This window comes from Agelaius tricolor, unplaced genomic scaffold (genome assembly GCF_023055355.1).
Source record: "Agelaius tricolor isolate 1412-34295 unplaced genomic scaffold, bAgeTri1.0.p SCAF_4, whole genome shotgun sequence".
NCBI classification, from domain to species: Eukaryota; Metazoa; Chordata; class Aves; order Passeriformes; family Icteridae; genus Agelaius; species Agelaius tricolor.
The window spans coordinates 48,100,393-48,124,898 of record NW_027269264.1 but is presented as its reverse complement, the minus strand read 5'-3'; the positions used below and the strand labels follow the sequence as shown (position 1 = coordinate 48,124,898).

At 43.0% G+C, this 24,506-nt stretch overlaps 1 protein-coding gene across 6 annotated transcripts in view; it reads right to left on the bottom strand.

Moving 5' to 3' along the window:
- PDZD2 (PDZ domain containing 2) overlaps positions 1–24,506 on the bottom strand; it is a 202,173-nt gene that overhangs the window by 154,521 nt on the left and 23,146 nt on the right. For 4 of the 6 annotated variants that reach the window (XM_071425591.1, XM_071425595.1, XM_071425596.1 and 1 more), the window contains one exon: positions 21,844–21,919. The exons of the other annotated variants lie outside the window; for them this stretch is intronic. The gene's annotated coding sequence lies outside the window, so the exon portion shown is untranslated. The remainder of the gene's footprint in view (positions 1–21,843; positions 21,920–24,506) is intronic. 6 annotated transcript variants of the gene reach the window in all.

The following is a 24,506-nucleotide window of genomic DNA, read 5'->3' as shown; positions in this document are numbered from 1 at the left end:
CAGCCTTAAAAATCTGAAGAGTTTGGGTGTCTGATACTGTTCTTGCAGACAAGGCTGATGACCGCACATCCTCATCCTGCCGGTCCTCAGCCCAATGTAAAAAGCCCAACATGCATTGCAGGAGCCAAGCCTGAAAAGGAGATGTTTCCCCTTGAGAGGAACAATGTCCCCCAAGAATTGCCACTGCAGGCTTTCCTATAAGGAACAGCTAATTTATGGATCCTCTATTCCCCACAGACAAAACACACAGACAGAAATTTTGCCCTGCTTCTACAGAAAGCCTAAAATTGTAAACCGTAACAGGAATCCATTAAGGAAAGAAGCAGAATTAAATGGGATTTCTTAAAACCCTAATCTGCCAAGAGATATTTTGGATTATTTTGAATAGACTTGACACACCAGGTAATAGTGTTTTTCAAAGAAAAAATTAAGCCCTTGTTTAACCCATCTCAGCTACTCATCCCTGGGGTTTCCAGCCTTGCAGTTCTCCTGAGGATAGGCAGGTTGCTCACAGCTTCTCTTCTCCCATTAGAACACCATATTCTTACATTTGTATTTTGAAACTGCTAACCTTTAGTTGGAAATTAATTGTACTTAGGGAAAAAATTTTAAAAAGGGGATGAATGCAAGCTTTCTGGACCATCATATAACAGGCATAAATATAAAGCAGAGCTGTTTCCAAAGCAGAAGTACAACACTTAGAGAGGAAAAGGGAAGAAAATGCTGAAAATGCTCAGAGAAATTATGTTGCACTTCATAATTTTAAGATGAACAGAGATGTGGGAGATTTAGTTTCTGCCTCATTATCCATATGCCCACAGCTCATTAGGGCACCAGCTCACCCCACAGGCCTTAAACAGCCCCTTGGGGCAGCAGGGACTTGCAGGAGTGGAATCTCCTTCCATGAGACCTCAACCTGGGAGTGCAGGACAACAAACAAGGGACTACAGCTTGGCCACAACCCAGAACAGCTCCAGTACACTCAGGTAAAACCACTGAAATGCACCTTAACGAAGATCAAGCGAGCGGTCACCAGTCTGCTTCAGACATCTCAGGACTGTGAGCTGTGATGCCAATCTTTACATTTAAGGCAGAAAATGCTTCAGAGAGCAGAGATTTCTTTAAGGCAGAAATCCAGCTGGGCGGCCCTTTTCAACTGGCATGTAGTGATTCAAGAGCAGGACCACACCCTAAAGAGGGGTTTTGATTTCTTCCTCCAGCAAAGAAGACCCAGTCTTCCCTCTCTCTCCCTGTCTCTCTCTCTCTCTCTCTCTCTCTCTCTCTCTCTCTCACACACACGCACACACACACACACACACACACACACACACACACACACACACCAGACACTGTCTTTCCACACATCTTCTCCCTCCTCTGCCCTCTTCCACCCTCCCTTCCTACCATCATTACTTTGAGATGCTGCTATCAAAACCTATTCTGCTCCACTTTACATCACTGAACAGCCTCACCAGTCTGAACCATAGCAGTGGTTTGGGAGGCTGAAGGCAGAATTTTCAACCCCCTCAAAGGGCTTTTAGAAACCAAACTCATCATGCTAAAAGCAATGGTTTCTAAAAACCATAAGCAGCCTCAGCAAACTTCAGACTTACTTTACAAGTCACTAGAGTAGAAGCAAACCTCATCTGGCACCAAGAAGCAATTTTTTTCTGTCTTGGAAGCTACACAAAACATTTATTGTCATGAGAGTGGTGAGAAAGTAGAAATTCAAAATCTGACAATCTTTCTAGAAAAAAAGCTCAGAGCCCAAGCCAGTCATCACGGCTGAGCAAGCTCCTTGCTGCATGTTTGGGAAGGCACAGTGTCCTCATATGCTCTCTCATCCCAAGGATTCAGAGGGTAGCTGGTCTGGGGCAGGACCCCTGCCACTGCCCAGGGAATCAGCCAGGCTGGAGACCTGGCCACAGAGCCATTAGTGCTTGTGAAAGGGAAGGTGCAGCACCATGCCCTGGCAGTGAGCAGGGCAGGAGCCCCACAACAGCCTGGTTCTGACCTCTTGTTGTCTGCCAGAGGCAATCACTGAGCCCCAGTTACCACAGGTCTGCTGACCTGTATGAATTGTTACCCAGCGCAAACTCCACTGTGTGCCTGAGCCTGAGTTTTCCTCCAAACACAATGTAATGGCTCACTTTCAAGTCACCTCTAATTTTTATTGCCTGCTATGAACTAGGTTGCGTGCAGTGCTGTGAACTGTCTCTTGGGGATATTAGGTTTCAAGGTCTCATTAATCAGCTTTCCATTGAATAATGAGTTAAAAAAAAATCTTTGGTTTTACTTACATATATACCACTTGTTGGACAAGAGTGACTCAACAGTGGAAGGAAATATCTCATTTACAGTTCTGTACAAATATGTACAACCAGGTGCTGAAGAGTATGAGACCTCAAAAGTCATCTGTGTTTTGGAGATAAGAGATATCTTGGGCAGTAATAAATAGAAAAATCTTCCTGAAGCACCAAATAGCACTTTTGTTCGCCGTCTACTGAACAAAAAAGTCTTACAAAGCCAAAGAATAAATGCTGTTTTAACATCACAGAAAACAGTTACTTTTTGAAGCTTACGACCTGCTTAGGGTCAGGGCATTCCAGTGCAGCTGTAAATGTGTTATCACGATTACTACATGTCTTCTTGGACTTACATTCAGCAGAAAAATATAAAATTAATCTCAAGACCTGCCAGCTTTAGACTACCCATTTTCTGAAGAGCCCTTAGGCAGAGAACTTGCTGCTAAGAAACCCAAAGGTCTGGAAAAAAATCAAAGCGACTTTTTGCAGCCATGGGGATCTGGATCTTATTCTGCTCTGGTTGTACATAATTTTTTAATGTCAAATATTCTTTGCATTAACACGCTTTTCTGTCTTGCACAAGGACAAAGAAAGGTAAGACTTCTGCTTTCTTGATTTTACCCTGGTATAACCATCGTCAAAGGCTGACTGCCCTTTTTCTGTCACAGAAAGCACACTAACCTAGTTTGCAAAGTACCTCAGTGGGCCTCTGCTCAACCTCCCTGCTTGAAATAGTGTTGGACAGAGATGGCACATCCCTGCAAATTCCTGCACAGCAAAGTGGATTCCCCAGCCTGTCTGGCTAAGTGACCCCAACCCTTAGAGTCAGAATTTTCTTCTCTAATATCTGAATTATCCCTCCTTTTGCTGCAAGCTTATGTCCATGGGCCATTTTCCATCTGGTGTTAGAAAGGGAGGGGGTATGAAAGCTTGTGTCTTTCTCATCTTTAAAATTCTTGGAAAATCACAGGCACAGAGTAAAGGAGAGAGAGGACGAAATGATGCAGACTGAGCAGAATTTCTGTGTTAGTTTTATTCTCACATTAGACAAATTTGTCATTTTTATTTTATTCTAAATGCTAATGTGTGGCAACACCAGCTGCCAATTTAGAGAGACATACTTGGCATGCCAAGATTTATGTCAAAAAGCTTTGCATCCCTTACTTAATTCTCCTGATAGTCACCAACCCTTCCAGAAAGACAGATTTACTTGGCACTCTTTAAAAAGCACTTACTTGATGAATGATGCTACCTCAAATCATGAGACTCCCAAACTCGAAGCTCTTTGTCTAATGAAAACTATTACTGCTTTTTAATAAGTTCTTCAGCATTTAAAAATAGCACTCCTAATTTCCTGCTCCACCGAGCACCACCTTGACTTCAAGTCAAATTATTCACAACCTCTTCTCTGCCAGCCCTGGGGGATACAAGTCTTGCATTTTGGGGCTAAGTACTTCTCTCAACAGCTGTGAGAAGCTCTCTGAAGCAGGAAAGAGCAACTCACTCCTAACAGTATCAGACATCAAAGCTAAGCCACCCTTTTTTCCCTGCTATTTTAACCCAAATGTTGTAGAGTAACACAGCAACACCAGCAGGATTTCTTTGAAGCAACTTATACTCAACTAAATTATATTGTGGGAGAGCAATAGCCCATGAAAGAGATAACATTACCACGCAAGCAAGCTTTAGCAGTTTTGGCTTGCTCTAGTTCTCACCAGGCACATTTCTCTCACGAAGACACTAGAGGCATAATATTCACAACACAAACCCAAACAGAAGTGTGTTACTGTGCCACAGTGTCACAAACCTCAGCACTGATATTTAAAGCAGCTCTTTCATCCACAAAACCACAGAGCCCTCCAGAGAACAAGAGATCTCCTTGCAGGTGTCATCCCAAGATCCAGGCATGCAAGGCTCCAGAAACTCACAGAGTTCCACCCTTCACATGGGTGGAAACTTCACCCTTCACCTTGGCACGAGCAGCATCAGGACCAAGTGCACCCAGAGGGCACAAACATCACCAAAACCAATGATCTCTGCATTCCATTGTCTTGCCCTTCTTCAGAAATTGTCACTAAATACTTCTTCCACTGCTTCCTGAATTGTGTCAGACCTCCAAACCCACTAAATTTCTTTATATGTTTCTGTAAATCACTTTTTGAGTTACTTTGCTTTTTCTTGTTGACAGTTCAAGCATTTCAGATATTCTTAAAAGTCTGGTCCTTTCCCAAACTGCCAGACTTCCTGGAAAACTGACATTCCTCAAATATTTTTACAAATCTTCCTGTTAATCGCTTCATTAGAACATCCTTCTGTGATTACATTTTTGTCTGTAAGACACAAAAAGAAACAGTGCACCCTAGTGTGACCTACTTTTCTATAAAACTAGAAAAGATGTTTTTAGCAAACATGGCAGATAAATTCTGCACAATATCTGCCTTTTTAAGTTCAAACAGATTTTTTCTAAGGACTTGAAGGAAAGCGCCATTTTTCTGGAAAAAATGGAAAACATGCTGTAACTGAGGGCTTAGTCAAATGGTTAATGAGATCTTGCCAGCTTTCTCCTAACGATCACTTTATATTATTTCTGATTCTGCAGCCTGTACAATAGGAGAAAAAACCAGTAAAATACAAGCTGTCTGCATTTTCTGAGTCAGTTATCCAACAGCTCTGATAAGATTTTTTGCCCTGATGCTGTGGATCTGTGAAAAAAATACCAGGAGATTCTTTCTCTGCAATATTTTTATTAGGGCTATTGACCCATTGAGTTCATGTAAACTGCTTTTTCCTGAGTATACAAGTTGCTTATCTTGAGGGGAAAAAAAAATAAAATCCAAAGCAAACTCCTGGATTTCCACGTGGCTAAAACTCTACTGGCTCCAAGAGAACTACTTGTAAAGGTTATAATGCAAAGCTAAAGCAAAATCCAGAAGACACTGCTAGAAGAAGGCACATGAATACAGTGAGAACACGTACTCATAAAACATGAAAATATTCATTTGCAATATATAATGCTTGACCTTCAAAATACATTAAAAAGTCCATTAGAAGCTTTTAATCCAAAAGCTAAAAAACCCCTATTCCATTACATTGAACTGTAGTGTTTGTCCAAATCTCCCAGCAAGCTCAATTGCAGCTTCTTCTTAATTTTTCCCTTTGCAATGGAAACAACCTTTATTACACATGTACATGCAACTTTCATGTGCTAAGAACACAAGTTTTATAGAGACTTATTTCAAGCATGACATGAGTTTCTCTAAAAGAAACAGGGCACAAGGATGCCGTGCCTAACAGCACTTGCCTTCATTCCCTGTGTTACAAATCTTCCTGGAGGACTACTTATGCTATAAACAGTCTTGCTGGACACAGATGGATGGAAAAAACAAAATAAAAATCTGTTGATATTTTCCTTAAGATTTTTTGACACTGTGTTTAAGTGTTTATATACTTTTACATATACACAGAAAAAACCAGACACAGGACAACTTATTCTCCTATATAAAAACTATTAAAAGAGCTAACAGTTCCAAAATAAAGCTAAAATTGTGACTGCAGGGAATTTTTTTTTTTCCACTAGACCTTCTTGGGAAATGACTTGTGATAATAATAACAGGTATATGAATTCCTGAAGTAAACATCATGCTATCGTTTTGTGCTAACACTGCCTTGGCCTTATTATATATGCAGAAGGATCTGGACTTTGGCCATAGAGCATTTTTGTACTGCCTTTAACCAGAGCTTTCTGAAATCAATAGCATCCATACGCTCCAGTGCACCCAGCTCGTTTCTCCAGGGACAGGAAAGAGGCCCAGTTTAATATACACTTAATTCAATTAAGAGCTACACAGCGATAGCCTTTAGTAAATTTTAACCTCCTCTCCATGCATCGTTTACTCACCCACCATTAATTAAACACAGTTATTAAACTAGCATGTTTATAATTACTGCATTTTCAATGAATGAACAAAAGCTATTTATGGGGCCCAACCAAACGGCGCCCCTGCCTTCGCGGCGCGGGACTGAGCGCGGGTGCCCGGAGCCAGCTGGCATTTCGACAGCACAAACAGCAGGCCGCAGACACACAGAGGCAGGTCGGCACAAATGTCTTCTGCCCAGAAGGAAACACTGCACTGGAATGCTTTAAATTCCTGCTTTGAACATTTACTGCTGAAAAACACACCACTGCCAGGTGCCTGGATACCCAGAGGACCCACTAACCCCAGCTCACCAGCACAGCCCTTCTGCAGATCCAACAGGTTGTGATCCATTGTCTTCATGAGTGCCTTTCAAACAGCTTGGCACAAAGTGCCTTTAGATACTAGGAAATATTAAATACTAGTGTTACCACCACCTTCAAGCTCATGTCTCTCATCGAACAAACCTCTGGAAAGAATCTGCTCTGGGTAGAAAGGTGTGCTCATGGATGGTTGACTGACAACTACTCTGTGCAGCTGGTGGCGTGATGCCATGAAATACACAAGCCTGCAGAAGTGGACAGGGATACAGGATGTGCAGCCCACACCTTCCCACTAAATCACGTTCAGCACCTTCAGGTAAAAAGATTAAGGTTCTTCAGATGAGGCAGGGTAGCATTGACATTGTATGGGGTCTAAGGCAGCAGCAACACCCAGATTACCCACAGGCCTTTCATCGTGCATTATCAAATTCAAACAAACTAGACAAGTGACAGCAAAGGTAGAGAAACAAAGGATTTCTAACTTACACCACTAATCCAGAAATTTGTAACAAATGCATGAAAACTCAAGCACAGATTTGAACTTTTAAAAAGGGAAAGGAAAGGAGTTGTGCCTGTCTTTATAAAAATAAAATGCTAAATGTTTGTGCATGTGGCTTTTCATTCATGTGTAAATAAGTGTATGACCCAACCCTCCTACATTGTTCTATCTGGGAATGTTTTCAGCATAAGTGGAGCAATGGGAAACTTAGTTTAAACTTAGCTCACAAAATCAGCAAAAAAACTGACAGTCTTTCTCCTAGAAATATAGTGAATAGGGCATCTCGAGAGGCAATATGACACATTTGTTACACTGTTTTCAAATAGCTCACAGGCAGGGGATTATACCGTGGCCACGTGCCTTTTGGATAGTTTCCATTAACATTTTCTTTTCCATATCAGATACCTGTGATGTTTGGCAGAGATGGCTCTGCAAGGCAGGTGAGGGCAAGACCTGGGCTGCAGCTCCCTGCTGCAACGAACACTGAGCTGCAGTAGGGAAGAGAACCTTCAACACTGAAAGAACCATTACAATTCTGTCCCCTTGGGTGATGGTGTCCTCAAAGTGGGAGAGGCTTTGCATGGAAAGGAGGGAACTGGGTGAACAGTCTCACCATGTGGTCAGTGGCAAGTGCTGATGCTGAATGCAGACCCTGCACCCTGAGTGCAGGAGGGTCATTCAGCAAACTGAGAGGCAGCTCTTCCCACAAAGCCACACCTTGCAATGGATAAACAGCTCACTGTTGAAATGGAGATCAGTGATGAGTGGTGTCCCTCAGGGGGCTGTACTAGGACCAGGACTATTTAATATCATCATTGACAGCATGGACAGTGAGATCAAGTGCACCCTCAGCAAGCTTGTGGGTGACACCAAGCTGACGTGGTTTGATAGGATGCCATCCAGAGAGACCCTGACAAGCTCAAGAAGCAGGCCCATGGGAACATCATGAGGTTTAACAAGGCCAAGTGCAGGTGCTGCCCCTGGGCTGGGACAAGCCCTGGTGCCAGCACAGGCTGGGCATGAACAGCCCCAGAGCAGCCCTGCCCAGAAGGGCTTGGGGGTGCTGTGGGTGAGAGGCTGCACATGGCCCAGCCATGGCATTCACAGCCCAGAGAGCCAAACGTGTCCTGGGCTGCATCCAGAGCCCCGTGGGCAGCAGGGCAGGGAGGGGATTCTGCCCCTCTGCTCTGCTCTGCTCTGCTGAGACCCACCTGGAGCACTGCATCCAGCCCTGGGCTCCCAGCACAGGAGGGACAGGGACCTGCTGGAGAGAGCCCAGGGGAGGCCACCAAGGTGATCAGAGGGATGGAGCAGCTCTGCTGTGAGAAAAGGCTGAGGGAGATGGGACTGTTCAGCCTAGAGAAGAGAAGACTCCAGTGAGACCTCATTGTGGCTTTTCAGTAAAGGGGGGCAGACTTTTTAATTAGTTTAGTTTTTTAGTTTTCTTTTTAGTTAAAAAGATGGGGATAGACTTTATAGGAGGGCCTATTGTGACAGGACAAGTGGTAGAGATTTTAAACTAAATGAGTGTAGATTCAGACCAGATGTAAGAAATCAATTTTTTTTGTTATGACAGTGACACAGGTTGCCCAGAGAGGTGGTAGATGTCACATCCCTGGAGACATTCAAAGTCAGACTTGGGCTGTGAGCAGCCTATCTAGTGAAAGGTGACCCTTGCCCATGGCAAGTGGGTGGGAACCAGATTATCTTCAGAGAACCCAGCCTATCTTACAATTACATAATTTGCCAAAAACCAGCAGCAAGGCTACTACATAGAACAGGACCACAGGACCATGATGTCTGTAGACCTCATCCTTCAGTCTCTGCTTTAACAAATGTGCATGGTTCAGAAAATAAGTTGGATAAGAAGCACAAAAACTTTCCTCTTAGTCATTATTTTAAAATTATTATTAAATCCTTCTCTTATTTTACTTCATGGTCAAAAAGAAGCACCATTTTGCTTTGCCAGCAGCATTAAAAAGCTTTCACACCTGTTCCCAACAGCATTGCTACACAACCTCTGTTCACTGAACACATTTGCAACTCAGGAGCAATTACTCCTGAAGCATATTGCAGTTTAGCCTGCTCATTTGTCTTCTAACAATTATTCTGCTTTTCAAAGAAGAAACTCCTCCCTTCACATGAGCAGATGGGGAAATGTCATTTCTCGTTCTTATAGAAGCTTTGACCAATATTCTGACTTGGGCATTAAATAGAGCAGAAGTCTGCAGAGCTACCTATGCTTTATGGCATACATTTTTTTATGCATGAGCTCTGCTGTCAACAATGTCAGCAGGAATATGCATGATGTTACATGCCGTGTTTGTCAGCTGGTCGCTTACTATGCAGCAAGGGCCCGGGAGCAGCAGAGAGTGGAAAATCAGAGCCCTCTTCATTTAAATTTATAATCTGCAAAATCAGGACAATGAAGGAAAATACCAGAAACTGGCCCAAGCAGTAGGATTCAGACCAGGATTCAAGATGCTGAAAGTGCAGGAGCGCTCAGGAGCTGTAGTGATGACTCAGCCCATGAAAAAATGTGAGAGGCAGAGAGGCACACAACTGCATCAGCTGGAGCACACTGACAGCCAAGAGGCAGCAGGGCCTGCCCCAGACCAGAGCAGGACAAAAGCAGCTGAGTGACAAGGAGCACAGGGAAAGGAGAGGTGTCTCTGCTCAGGTAGCACCCCAGGAATGTGAGTGGCAGTGGTGGGGACTTGTTCTTGGGGACAGCTAAGAGGGGTGTGAGGGATGCACTTGGCACCATTCAGAGCATCACTGGAGACAACAGTGTGAGGAGGGCACACAACAGCACTCTGTTGTGGCCAACAGCTGGCAACGGCCACTACACTGCAAATCAGTTTGCATTATAATCTCGTGGGTGTGCATGCTCGAATCATGTCATATTTGGTTTCCAGAAAAAGATCTGTCATTGTATTTTTCAATTTTTTTTTGTGGAGGAGAAGGAGTAAAAATTAGTTTTCATTAAAAACTACTGACTTTTGTACTGCAGTGAAGATGAGTGGAAAAAGTAAGGTTGCCAAAATAAAGAAGAAATGTAAACGCATTTCACTGAACAAATTTCCTTTGAAACCTGGGATAGGCATTATTCTTCTCAGGGAAGCAAGTCAGTGGGGAAGGAGGAGGCAAGCAGCTGTGGGAGAGGTGAGCTGCACATGGCACAAAAAAATCTCCAAAGCAATATGTAACAGTGAAACATGCTTAAGATTCCTCTGTGCTCACCATCAGGAGGTACCAACACTTCCAATATTTAGCTGCTCTTTACAACTAAGCTACCAACACTGCTTAAGACTGTGTCTAACAGTAGTTGGAAAGAGAATGGAGCAGCCACATTTAGTTCCAATAAACTGCTTATCTGCAGGTTTTCATCCTGCTAACTATTTGCTAAAGATGTATTTTATAAACTCCATGTATTAGAAAGCAAGCTGTGGCATGCAGGTCACTATTGTTACCTATGAACTTTGCCATCCCATTTAGAGGCTGGAGGGGTTTATTTGATTTTTACATCAAGCATCAAGCAGCGAGGGTAAAACAAACAGCACAAAGCAGTTAGTCAGCCAAGTTTCAGTGCTGCTGATGGGACCCAAGCAGACATCTCAGTGATGTGCTTTGGCTCTCAAACCAGACTACTGGGAGCACAAAAGAATTGATAAAACAGTGAGTAATTATGCATAACAATGGCTGAAGGATGCAGTTGCAGATGCAGCTGCTAACACATCTTTAAACTGTTGTTCTGTTGGCAAAACGAGTGCTTACAAAAAGTAAAAATTACTGCAAGTACCAGGAAGATTGTGCTGCATACCCTTTCTTGTCTCCAGAGGGAACAAAGACTTAAGTGTTGGTATGGTTGAGGACCCTTCTTGCGTGTATTTTGTTTCTATTTTGAGTTGTTCTTATAGCATAATTGTTCTCCTTTGCATACCCTAAGGGTCAATGTGAGGTTGTGTTCCACTTTTCTGGAAGAGCTATCAGAATGCTGGTTGCAAACTTGCCCTCTTTCTGACCTGTTCTGAACTGAGTGTTTACATATGCAACTATTTCTCCCCTTGTTTCCAGACCTTCATTCAGGGATCTGCTTAGAGACTTCCCCTTTTAACCACACATTTCAAAAGAGCATTTATGTCCCCAGTGATGCCTGTGCTAGATTTGGACGTCTGAAATCCTGTCTTCTCTTCCAAAGTCAGGAAAGGTTTTTGGCTGTTTTCAGCAGCACACTGAGTACCTCTCCTGGTGCAAAGGAGGGGACAGATCTGTGCAGCCTGGGGACACACGAGTGTGCCACCAGCCCACAGGGCTGGGCTGCACCTGAAATGCCAACAGGATCCAGGGCATGCCACCAAAAGCTTTTGCAGCAGACAGAACAAGAGTCTGCTCACTCTCACCCCCAAAGAGTCTGGAGCATAAAATATCTTGTCTGATATTCCTCTATCAGACAAGAATAGGAGACTGTGGGGAGGTTGGTGAGACAGACACAGACTTAATTTGAGAAGTTAAGCCATTTTATTCATGGAACTGCTCTGCAACACTTACAGTATTGACATGAGCAGACTGTAATTGCCAGGATTGTTTTCTGCTGAGTTCTCACTTTCCAAAAAGTCATTACCCAATCAGTATGGAAAGTCATTAGCTAATCCCCTTAGGATCAGACTGTTAACAGAATTTGGTGGGCTGCCTGGACACTAGCTGAAAATGTTATATATCAACACAGAAACGAAGGAAACATCTTAAGGATTACTCAGCTGCACTGGACAGAGCCCCTGCTCAAAGGCTGAGTGCTTTTCTGTGCCAACTTCAATCCAGCCAATTGCCCAACTCCGTTCTGGGAGAATTCCTGACCTGTCGTAAATTGTGCCAGTCTACAGTCCCCACGGTCACTGCTGCACTTCTGACAGCATGTTTCCTGTGCCAACGAGAGGAGCTGCAGAGGTGGTTCTGCACTGGTGAAGAAGGTGACCATCAGTGGGCAACCCACTGTGTTGCAAGATAAAGCAGGCATGTGCAAAACCCAGATTAACTAACGCAAAACCACGGGCTAAAGAAGAAAAACAACCTAAGGATTAAAGATTAGAGTGTAGGGAATTGGCTGAGGCACAGGGAATATATAGCTGGCAAGGGATATCAAGGATACCTGGATTTAGCAAAATCAGGGAAACTGGGAAAAGAGAAAATTGCAGTTTGAGATGAGGATTTGCAAGGACTACTTCTTAAGAAAAATTCCAGGCAGAGCCCTGTGGTTTGGTGGGAGACTATTGCTGGCCAGGGTGAAGGCAGCTGGGTGCCAGCTTGGCTAAACAACTTTTCTAGAAGTAATGATTTAGCTAAGGCACATCTTGTCTCTAAATGCATGACAGCTCTGCTTTTTTTTTACCAGTTAATTTTCCATTAAAAATGTGTCTTCTGATGAAAGACAGCCATTCGTGCTGAGCAAAAACTGGTGGTTACCATGGGAGAGAAAATAAAATTCAATTCCCAGTCGGTCTGCAAGTTCCAAGTACTTCCCTAAATGAGCTGCATGCATGCAAAACATCCCCCATGGGATCCTGACACAGAGGAAGGTGCCCTGCTGCACAGGCAGGAATATGATGATGATTTGATGACCATCTGCACCTGGTAGCATCCATAATATGATGGTGATGGAAACATGTAGAGGTAGAAAAGAAAAAAAATCCACCCTGATTTATAAAGTAGAATTTCACATTTCTAAAGAGATGGCAATACAAAACTACGTCAAGACACCAAGTGCCCCTTGGAAAATATTGTGGGTTTTTTGGTTTTACTCTCCAGAGTTCAGCCCTTACAGAAAACAGAAGCCTTCACCCAAAACTGTGAGCACCCCAGCTGTTTTGAAGAATTCTCCCAGCATCTGTGGGCAGCAGAAGTCCTAGCATACAAAGCACTTTGTCTTGGATGCAGATATCTTGTTCTCTGCATATAAGTCATTATACCAACTGTGCTGCTGTCACAGGCACTTTTGTCAAGCCCAGGCAGAGCGCATCAACCCTCTTCAACAACATACTTATTGTCTGCAACAAAGCACTTGGAATGTTTTGCAGAAAAGTGGTTGAAAAAGGAAAAAGAAAATCCCCTGCCTTCTGCAGATGCACATCCTTAGGTTAGGCTTTGCTTTGTTATACCCAAAGCACTAAAACCTGTCTTAGCTGGAGGAGCAGCTCCAGCCTGCACACTTGTGTGATGGCCAGACCCAGAGGCTGTTCCTTGCATGGCTGCTCAGTGTTTCCAGCCTGTTGACACAGGCACCCACGAGGGACTGGCACATCCTTCCACACCAGTGCCCAGCTCTCTCCACGGGCAGCAGCAGCAGCAGCCCAGGCAGGCAGATGCTCACACCATATTGTTCATGGTAGCCCAAACTTTGGAGTGTGTAGCATGGGAAACTGCCCAAAAGGCCAGGCCAGGAGCAGGCTGCAGCCTGGCATCACACTGGCAATTAACTTTGGCTGTCTATAATCTGAGGGGAGGACACGCCATGCCACATCACATGGCACAAAAATCCCTCCCACTGATACCAACTGTGCTTTTTATAAACTAAGTACCAGTTTCTGCTGCAACACTTCTTCCAAGAAACTGAAGCAGAGTGCAAAATAATGCTTGGAACACACTGATTTTGTACATGTTGAGAATCAGGACAGCTACATCACAATATTTTGCTGAAGAGAAATATTAATTGCAGGTCTGTGGCACTACCTCCTTTCTTTGTGCAAAATATTAGTGATATAATCTGTATCCATGGTACAGAAACTGTGATCTGTTGAATAAATTTGGAACTATAATTTACTTAGTGTTTTCTTCCCCCCTGTTTTTTCATTGCTTTTAGGAGAAAACCCTCCCACACAGTCAAATATTCAGCTGCAAGAAAATACTCTGAAGTCATTCAAATCCACAAAGCAACTCAAGCTCTGGTTGTCCCCACATTTACAAAATTGCCCTGTGGTATTATGGAAGATGCACAATTTTTGCAGCAGGGTTTTGAGGTAAGAAGGAAGAATAAATGCCCATGATTCCCTAAATCTTTCTATCCTATATTTTGAAAGAAAGTAAGAAGCATTTAAATTGTTGCTGTATAAAAAGGAACTTCAGTAATATTTTGTGTTAAAGAATTTTTTTTTCTTGATTACATGTGCTCATATCTGCTAAAGTCATCTTTATAAAGAGGTTCAAAAAAACCTTAGAAATAAAGATAGCCATGACAGATTATAACCAGCATTTTTCCATGAATCATCTCCACTGCATACAGTAAGAAAAATTCCCAGACAACCTAGTAGGTGACCAAGAGAAATATTCCAGATTTTGGATATTTTACTGCAGAGGTGGTGTCCCTCTGTGGAAAGGCTCAAAGAAAGGAATATATGTATGCTCAGAAAGAGAGGTCTGAACACATTAGGTCTTCAAAGCTGTGCAAGGCTGCAAAAAGGACAGCAGTGAATTGTACTATATGTCCATTGAGAGTAAACCAAAACTTAATCAGCTTAATTGCCAACAAGGGGTTTTCTAGGGTACAAAGTAGAAAAACCTGCAAGGAGAGGGCAGTGGAGCAAACTACTAGAAGATGATTTTGCCTTAGGTTTTTTGAAGAATAGGCTAAATAAGCTAGGACTCACCCATCAGGGATGGCCTAAGCATATTGTTCTTTTCTAAGATGGGCAGCTGGATTCCACAACTCCCATTATCCCTCTGGACCTATATTTTGTTAACTTTCTGGTCCAGAAATCTCCTCAAAACAAAAATAGTCACCCATCAGAAGACAGACAAAAATCCCTAAAGGCTGAGAGCACTCCCACAGAATACTGTGCTCTCTCTAAGAACAAAGACATATTTTTTTTTCCATACTGACCCCAAAGCACATTGCAGAAAAACAGATATTCACAGAGTTGAAGTCAATACTCATCTAACAGCAGCTAGGCACGGGTACAGCAAACATCAGTGGAAGAAAAGTTTCAGCTCTGATTTCAAGATCAAAGCAGACACTTTCAATCACCAAGCAAAACAGAGATCGTGTCATTCAGCCAGAGACAATCATTCCCAAAGTACCATCAGAAAGAAAATCCATGAGTGAAACAGGACAGCCAGCTCCACCAGTGACAACGAGTGCCATTACCTTGGTTACAGACTCACAGGAAATTCAAATAATTTGCAGTAGCAGTGCACTGGAGATGATGAGTCAGAGACATGTCTGGTCACGGAGCTTCAGATCAAGACCAAAGATCACCTGGCTTCCTACTGAGCTCTGGATGTACAAGAGCACCAGTTCAGTGTCCACAGGCAGCGCAAATGTTTGGGATCCCTCTAAGTTTCTGCAGTTTGTGCAGCAGCAGATCTCACCAGAAGGGTGAGTGTTTTCAAAGATATTCCCCTGAGGCAGAGGAGAACATCTGGCACCCCCCTTACGAAGCGTTCCCTGCCACCCACACTTGGGCTGGACACCACATTGTGCTGTCAAAAACCTCAATCTGTTTTTAACAACTAAGGAAAAACATTTCCGGCAAAACGAAACTTAACCTAAATGTTTCTTTGCCAAGTGATGCCGCGTCCTTTCTGGTTACATTTAGAGGGGTGGAAATTCACGAGTTAGAAAAACAAATCAGTAAATCAGTGGACACTGTCCTCCCCCTGCCAAAAAAGAAACCAAAAAAAACCCACCAAAAAAAAAAAAAAAAAAACAAAAAACCAACCAAGCCAACCCAACCCAAACCAAACCAAACAAAAACAAAACAAACAAACCCCGCCCCAAAAAAACCCAAAAAATAACAAACAAACAAACAAACAAAAACAAGAAAAAAAAAAGAAAAAACAAAAAAACACCCAGAGAAAATTAAAAAAAAAAAAAAAAAACAACAAAAAAACACACACACCAAAAAAAAAACCAAACAAACAAAAAAAACCCCTCTCGAATGAATCTAAGTTCTACCTTGTCTTGGTTTCTAGTTGATCTAAAACTCACAAGCCTCCTATGTGAAAATGCCAGAAAGGAAGCAGGACACCGACTGCCTCCCCCTGGGATACACACACGCACAAGGAGGCAGCAGCAGAGGATTTTCAGCCAAACCCCAGGGAAACCAGCTGTGAGAGTGAGCAGCTCTTCCCCAGAGAACCATGGAGCAGAAGCCAACAACTCCCAGTCGCAGACAGATTTCAATTTTCAGGGCTGAGCTCAGTAAGCCAGTGTTTAAATCAGAGACTTACTCTTTTCTTGCATCTAATTAACAAAGAGGAAAGAAAAAGCGAATTGCCTTTGAGAAGGTGATGGTTCTGGTGTGCTGGCCAACTGATGAGGTTTGTCAGGACTCAGCAGTATTTGCTCTCTGCAGTCTTTTATTGCATCCCCATCCTGTAATGTCTAAATGCTGCATCTAATACCATATACCCAAATGCACACTATTTTGTATTCCCGGGGTATAGATGGGGTTATTTGCTGCTTGCTGCAGCTCCTTTGTGTGCCTTCTCCAGGCAGCATATTTCTGGAGTTTGAGGATGTGGAGCTGAACCATTCCAACCATCAAGTCCCACCCCCAACACCATCTCTGGCCTCAGTGCCTCTCCATTAAGCCTCCTCTTTCAGTTTCACAATTGGCTCACACTTTCCATTAATATTTAAGGAAAATTATGATTAAAAATATGCAATCTACCCCTGATATATGCCAAAACAAAGATGCAGGATTCTAGCATTCAAAATCATGCAAGCATCTTAATCCCAGTCCAGGGTTTCCAGGACCTACCCTGGTCATGGGAGATCAGACTGGTTTGAAGAGTTTCTTGACATCCTGCCTTCCTGTCCTACTTTTTCCAGCTACCCGAAAAGAGTTTAATTAAGCCCTTCTAAAGGACATAAGAAGCACTGACTTACTTAAGAAGCTTACAAATGAACAATCAAATTACTGAGTTTTGGGCTTCATACTTAGATGACAATTGAAGATACATGGACAAGCATGAAAGAGAAGGGCAGTGCACAAGCCTGCTGTTCATACAGATGCATGGTAACACCAGGCACAATATTGTCATTACCTCTAAATTCATGATTTCATGTACCTCAGACAGGGATCTCTGCATATCTGACCCCATAGATACAACCTGATATTGCATGTCCTCATTGCATTAATTCCCTTTTATTGAAAGGATCTGATGTTATTCATTTTTACATCCATTCAATTTCACATGCTTTTTCCCTGACAAATACTTCTAAGACAAAATAATTTAAAAATCACTGCAATTAAACCCTTTGTGATGGCTCCCATTTAAAAAAATAATAGCCAAAGCCATGAAAGAGAGGCAGACATTAATTAATAAATGCATTTACAAAGCAAGCTCTAAACATCTGACAAGACTTTGCCAGAAATACTCAATAGCTCCAAGTTTCTGTTCAAACCTCACTAAGTCAGGTGGTAAATCAATTCCAGCTTGTCCTCTGTAACTCAAAAAAGTCTTAGGTACTTCCAGAATGTGAAGAGGGGGACAGGCAGGCCAAGGCCATAAAGCAGAGGAGTCTCACACCAGATTTCCTTAGAGCTATTATGGTGTCTATCATGATTTAGCTTAAAAACCCTACACAACATAGGCCAGCTCAACAATGATCATCATCATGAGTCCTTTTCTAGGAAAGGTGCTTCTCAAAGCAGAAGTAAATGGACAGTAGTTTGTTCATGGCCAAAACAAGCCTTTTAAAGTCTGAAAAGGGTGAACCCAGGACCACTCTGCAAGCTGAGGTTTTCCTGTTTGTTTTTTTGTTCAGCCTGATCAGCTGGTGGTGGCCCCTCCAGACAAGTATTTTGTTTAGATAAATTGAACATTACACTTCAGGACACAACATTTCAGCCATCAAGGCCCCACACAGGAGCTGCAGATGGAGCAGAGGATGGAGCAGAGCCTGGCTGCCTCCAGCAGCCCCTTCCTGAGCATGCAGAAGCCAGGCAAGTTGTAATGACCCAAAGCCCCGCAGTGGTACCTCTCCAGTGCTGGCAAACACTGAGGAGGCACACACAGACTTCAAAGAGGGAAGGGAGTATTTCATAGGAGATATTTTTAAGTTAGAAAAGAAGATTCTCTTTTAGTTATGTTACACACAAATATTCAGTTCCCCTCTATCTTATTTTCCCTTTCTGTGTGTGTTTGCAACATTTCTGTAGATGCTGTCTCTGGTTAAACAAAACATACTTAATTGTACTGTTGCATGCTCAGTTTTTAAAGCCAACAGTTCTTTGTATCAAGGCATAAAATACAGTCCTATAGCCAGAGTTAAATAAATTACTTAAGAAATCATCCAGCTGAAATAGGTTTTCCACGATTACAATAAATTATAGATGTGATTTGTTGGCATATTAGTTACAGATGCATGTGTACCAGTCTGCTGGCCAAAACATTCTAAGATCAAAGGAGAAGCTGAAAGTGGACAAGATTATTTATTATCGTGATGAATACCATGCTCAAGAAGTCATCATCACAGCCGTGGGCTGTGCAAGTCCAGAACAAACAGACACTGTCCTCAAAAACTGCGTGCTGAAGCAGAGATCATGAAACAGATCCAGGGACAAGTCAAGGATGAATTAATGCATCAGCACCTCACTTTTTAATTTCACTGTATTAAAAAAGTGTACTTAAATCGCTTTCTCTGCCTCTGTCATCGTGTAACCATTATGTAAGACAGTATAATTAAAAATAAACTTTTCACTCCCCAGCAGCACTTATGCAATAACTTTTAATTAACTAAGATCCTTCATGTTCAAGAGAACATTTAAGGAGTTTAAGTTATAATTCATTGCCCTTCTTCATAGCTTCACATTCAAATCCTCTAACATAAAGTATCTGCACTTTTCCTCTCATCTCTCCACTACAAAGACGGTTTGTCAGATTTTATTTGGTTTTATCTGCTTGCAAGATGCTGTCTCGGGGTCCTAAAAATGCAGGGACATATTTTGTGCAATCTGTCAGCAACTGTCTTCAGATGCAAGGCTACAGGGAGTTGATGAGCTCTTTTCTTATCAGAATGAGTCACAAAAATGGATTATCCACTCTTAATCCTCCCTACACTGGCAAATTTCTTTATTTGTTTTGTACAATAAAAATAAAATAAAAGTTAAAATTGGCTTGATGAAACCATATAAGAACAGCTTTCCCTTGGAATGCTCTGGCAGAAGAGAACATCACTCTGCCATTTTAGAAAGCCACAGAGTTTCCAGCACCTGTTCCATTCTTCTCCAAAATCAAGCATTCCCCTGCTTCCAGGACCCATTCTGGCACTATGGATGGTGTCCCCCATCACTCTGGGTTTTTGTCATATCTTGTTCCCCCCCACATGATGTTCTATATTTTTGGGGATTCTTTAATGCTTTTTTTGAAAAGTCATCTTCTCTCCACAAACTTAACAAACAAGACATCATTTAACCTGTTTTTTTAACAAAACCATAAAAGTCTTTTTCACCGAAAAAGTCTTACTAATCTGCATTCGCTTGAAATGCAAATATTTTTCACAAAATTGTTCTGCTAATGTTCATGAAAGCCAGCACCTTACAGGATCACAACCCCCTCACTGAAACTCTCTTTCAGTTAAATCTCAAAAGAACAAAACCTGAGCTTGGGTAACCTTCCGTCCATTTTGAAGGGGGATTTAGGAAGAGAAGTGTGAGTTTTGCTGCTGTTTGCTAATCCAAACAGAGAGAAAAAGGAATCCAAGCTGCCTGAGAGCTCATCCCTGAAAATAATGTGATTTTCCTATAGGATTTTAAAAAATGCATCTCTTCATAGATTTGAGCTTAAAGAGGAAAAAAGTAGGAAAAAAAGAGGTCTTCATACTTCTAACATATGGTCCATGGCCAAATTTTAGTGCAAAGCTGCCCCATCAGGCAGCAAGCTGATGGACAGAATGGTTACCAGGGCTTCTTCTTTATGGTTATTTCCTTGCTTATTGGATTTGGATTTTTAGCTTCACTCTGAAATGCTGCCATGCTACACTGAGTACAGAGTAGCTGGCATCACTTTAAAGGCCCCGGCAGATCTCAGTCAGCAAACCAGATTAGTTACACCATGCAGGAAGGAGGGCTTGTGTGTTTTGGGGAGCGATGGGGAAGCAGGAAGACATCCTGTTGTGCTGGTGAAAGGGGCACTGGTGCCGGGAGAGGGAGGGGAGGGAAACAAGCCTGCTCTGAAATTCGACTTTCATCTCAGCCAGCGTGCTCCACTTAACTGCACAAGGCCATTACGCACGGACACGGCTCGCGCGTCCTGGGAGAGCCTGGCAGGCTGCACTGCACGTGAACAGCCTTGCTGCCAGAGCAGAACTCGGTGTCCTGTCATGCCACATCAAATCCAGGTTAGTGAGCGCTGCCAAGGCCGTGGAGCAGCACGGTCAGTGTCAGCACCAGCGCAGGCAGCGTCCCACGGGTGCCTGGGCAGCGCTGGGCAACGTCCCTGTGCTCCAGAAAACATCCCACACCTCAAGGGTTCATCTCCCACCCACATGAAAGAGGCTTCACCCACTGCCACTGTGCCATACCTAGTTTGCCAGTCACTTGGAAGGGGATTTGGGGCCAAGAGCTTCCTGTAAATTACTCTTTTCTCTTCTTTCCTTTCTGGAATTAATTAAATGAAGGATCTGTTTGGCCCATGGAGTAGGTGAAGTGCAGAATTAGATTTTATCTCAGTCCGTTACAGAAAGTTTCAAAATGGAGACAAATTTTCAGTCATAGGTTGATAAAAGTTATTATAAAAAATACAGTGTGAAAGTGTGAAAGGATTTTTTCCTTCTACAAACCATTTTGAAATACATGGTCTATTCAAAGCATGTACATCATTAATGAATTATAAATGACAGCTACAGATGAACTGAATAAGGAGAAAACTTTAATTATTTTAAGATTTTCTTTTCCAGTTTTTCAGATAGACAAAGAAAAATATTAAAGCAGAATCATAAATATTACTCTGCAAGGAGAAACAAAAAAGTCCCTCACATGCTACCTAAGATACCAAACAAAGTTAAACATATTTGACAATCTTCCATTCTTTAAAATATACATTTGGCTAATCCCCTTGGGCTTAAGAATTTCCAAAATTTAGCCTAATGTATCCTGGGCTGCATCCAGAGCCCCATGGGCAGCAGGGCAGGGAGGGGATTCTGCCCCTCTGCTCTGCTCTGCTGAGACCCACCTGGAGCACTGCATCCAGCCCTGGGCTCCCAGCACAGGAGGGACAGGGACCTGCTGGAGAGAGCCCAGGGGAGGCCACCAAGGTGATCAGAGGGATGGAGCAGCTCTGCTGTGAGGAAAGGCTGAGAGAATTGGGGTTTATCCGCATGGAAAGGAGAATATTTCAGGGTGACCTAATTGCAGCCTTCCAGGACCTGAAGGAAGCCAACAAGATGGAGGAGGACTATTTACAAAAGCCTGGAATGACAGGACAAATGGAAATGGTTCAAACTGAAAGACAAGATTTAATTTAAATTAGGTATTAGGAAAAAATAGTACAGTGAGAGTAGTGAGGCACCTAGCACAGGTTGCCCACAGAAGTTCTGGGTGCCCCATCCCTCCAAGTGTCCAAGGTTGGAAGGGGCCTTGAGCAACCTGCTCTTGGGAAAGGTGTCCCTGCCTATGGCAGAGGGGTTGGAATGAGATGATTTTTAAGGTCCATTCCAACTCACCAAACTATGATCTCTAACCTAAAGTTAAGGTACCATCTTTTCCCCTCTATCCTCTCACTTTTTTTAAAATATTTTGGCACTTTTTCCACTATCAAAAGAATCAAAAGAAGAGAAAGTTATTTTATTATTTGGGACCTACCCCTTGGAAATGCTGCATCCTCAGTAGCCAGATTTTGCTTAGGGCACGACTCCCTTCCCAGTCAAAGAATTGTACCCTGCAGCAGAGGAGATAAAGGAATAGCAAAACAATTGCATGAAATGTTATGTATATCTGGGAATTACACAACCTTATCAATACAGAAAAAGCATGTAAAAGGATGAAAACATATTAGGTCATGCCCTGGTCACCAACCACTAGTTCCCTTTCCACTGTGATCCTCCTATCTTTGCCTGCACCACCTCTGACAACGCTCCTGATGCCCTCACTGACCATCACTCAAGGGCTGGGTGACAATCTTTGCTGCATGCCTGTCACCTCTGGCTTGCACCTTACCTCCCCAGGAAGAGACACATGCAGTGCATAAAGATGGTCTTTCAGAACCATAAGATTATTTTAACATGACATGCACACAGAGTGCCATCTTGGGGCAACCTGCTATGAAGTTTTCCAGACATTTTCTCACTGTAGGAACTACAGACTGGATTAATTTCAGCTCAGTTCTGCTGCATGTATTATATATCTGAGTGCATGTCTGAGCTGCTTGGAAAGAAAGGTGGCTTTTTGAAGGGACAATTGATTGGATTTTTCTATTCATCAGTGTGAAGGCTACCTGAGCTGCCCAGAGCACTGCCAGATTCTATGCCCTGAATTCAGGAGCAAAAGCTCTGACAGCATTTATTTTTGGTCAGGCGATTGCACATATATACACACACCTGTATAATGATTAAATTAATAAAATCACAGAAAACACAGCCTGCAAGAAATCAAGTCTTTGCTTTTAAGAAGTCAACCATTGCACAGGGGGAAAAAAATATGAACAGCCGATTCTTGGAGAAATTACTAAAAATTAAAGCACTAGCACACTGGCAGAAGAGCTGAGCTGCTCCTACTATTCTCCTCTGCTGTGGAGGCAGTGCAAAGCAGCTGGTCTCAGGGCTTGGCTCTGCTTGAGTCCATGCAGGATCAGTCCAAAATCAGCACCATGTCTTACCTCTGATGTTCAGCCTTAGCCCCACACGACTCTCAAACCTGTGTGACAAACACACAAACCCCACTGATAATCCCTCGGGTGGAGCAATGTGGTGGCACAGGGGGGTTCCAAGACCTGTGCCTAGACCTCAGGAGAGCAATGATCCAAAAATGGCCATACAACATCAGTATCACACAGAATTGTTACACAGCAGAGAATAAATGCTCTGAGGAGATGAAGAACTGTATTGTAGTAACACTTCTATCCTTCTTACCATAATTTAACACCAACAGGAAAAAATACCAGCCCTTTCTATAAATATACTTAAAGTATTACTACCATGTGTGTGGAGAAGGGTTTTTGCACTCACTTTCATTGCAGAGCTTAAATCCTGGCACGATCTCAAGTGAAAGATGAAGCCAGGGGTCTGCTGAGAGCCTGTGTGTGTACCACAAACCACCAGGCGCCCTGGTGCAGCCCAGCCCTGCCAGCAGCTCAGCTCCTGAGGGCCAGGACCAAAATAACCCTGTGGGAAAACTTCCAGAGCCACTACCTACCCACTTTAACAAATACAACTCACACTAATATTCAGAAGTTCCCTGTTTTATTCACTGAATAACAAATATGCATGAGAAAAACAGCAATGGAATTTAGAAGAAAGAGGTCTAATTTTAAAATTAGCCACTATGAAGATGTATGAGAAGACAATGGAAAGGCAAAAAGAGAGGTTACAAAATAAGAATACATCATCTGTAGAACAGATACAAAAGCACTTTCTGCTTTAATACACAGGGATGCTATCTCCTGCACACAACTGTCCATACAGAGAGCTTGAACAGCAAAGCACTCCTATGGCAAATGCCCTAGGTTGGAACAAGCTGGTTTCTACCTGACAACCATCAGGCAGACCCAGAAGTCCATCTTTCTGTGCCATTTCCTACAGGGCTGAGTGCTTGGACCTGAATAACCATTTAGGAGAAGGAGGGATAGGCTATGAACAGTCTCTGCAGTGTGGCCACAAACCAAGCAACAGTGTGCAGAAGGGTGAGACCATGAGTGCTATCAGAAGGGCAGCTACAAGGAGTCCCCATCTGGGTGACCTCCTGCCCACATGATTGAACCTACCAGCCATGAAAAAGTATGGCAAAGTATGGTAAGTACGGCAAAGGAAACACAAAGTGGTGTCTCCTGTGCTGAAGGCTCAGGGAGGGTCAGCCAAAGGCTGCCACAGCACCAGACCAGATTTGTATTGAAGACACTCTGATACCTCAAAAAATGTCTACACAAGTAGATTCACCCAGGATGAAGTACATCTGGATGCAAGCCAAAATTACTCTTCTTGGAACATGGGATGAAATAAAATCAATTTGCAATAAAAGCTCCAAAAAGTAAACTGTCAGGGAATTCATCACGAACAGCATCTCATGAGGACAGATCCTTATTTTCCTCCTACACACCTGAGATCCTTCAGCCAGGCAGGAAACCACCAAATACCAACAAAAACCATGAAAACAAATGTTCTCATGCTTTTCCTGTAGGCCTTTGCAGTAACAAGTGGGGCCAGTGCCAAGCAGAGAGAATGGATACTGGCAGCCTTGTGGTAAATCACTCCCGACCCAGACTCCAGCTTTTGGGAGAGAAGTTTCTGCAGCCTGCAAAGACAAAGTCAGGC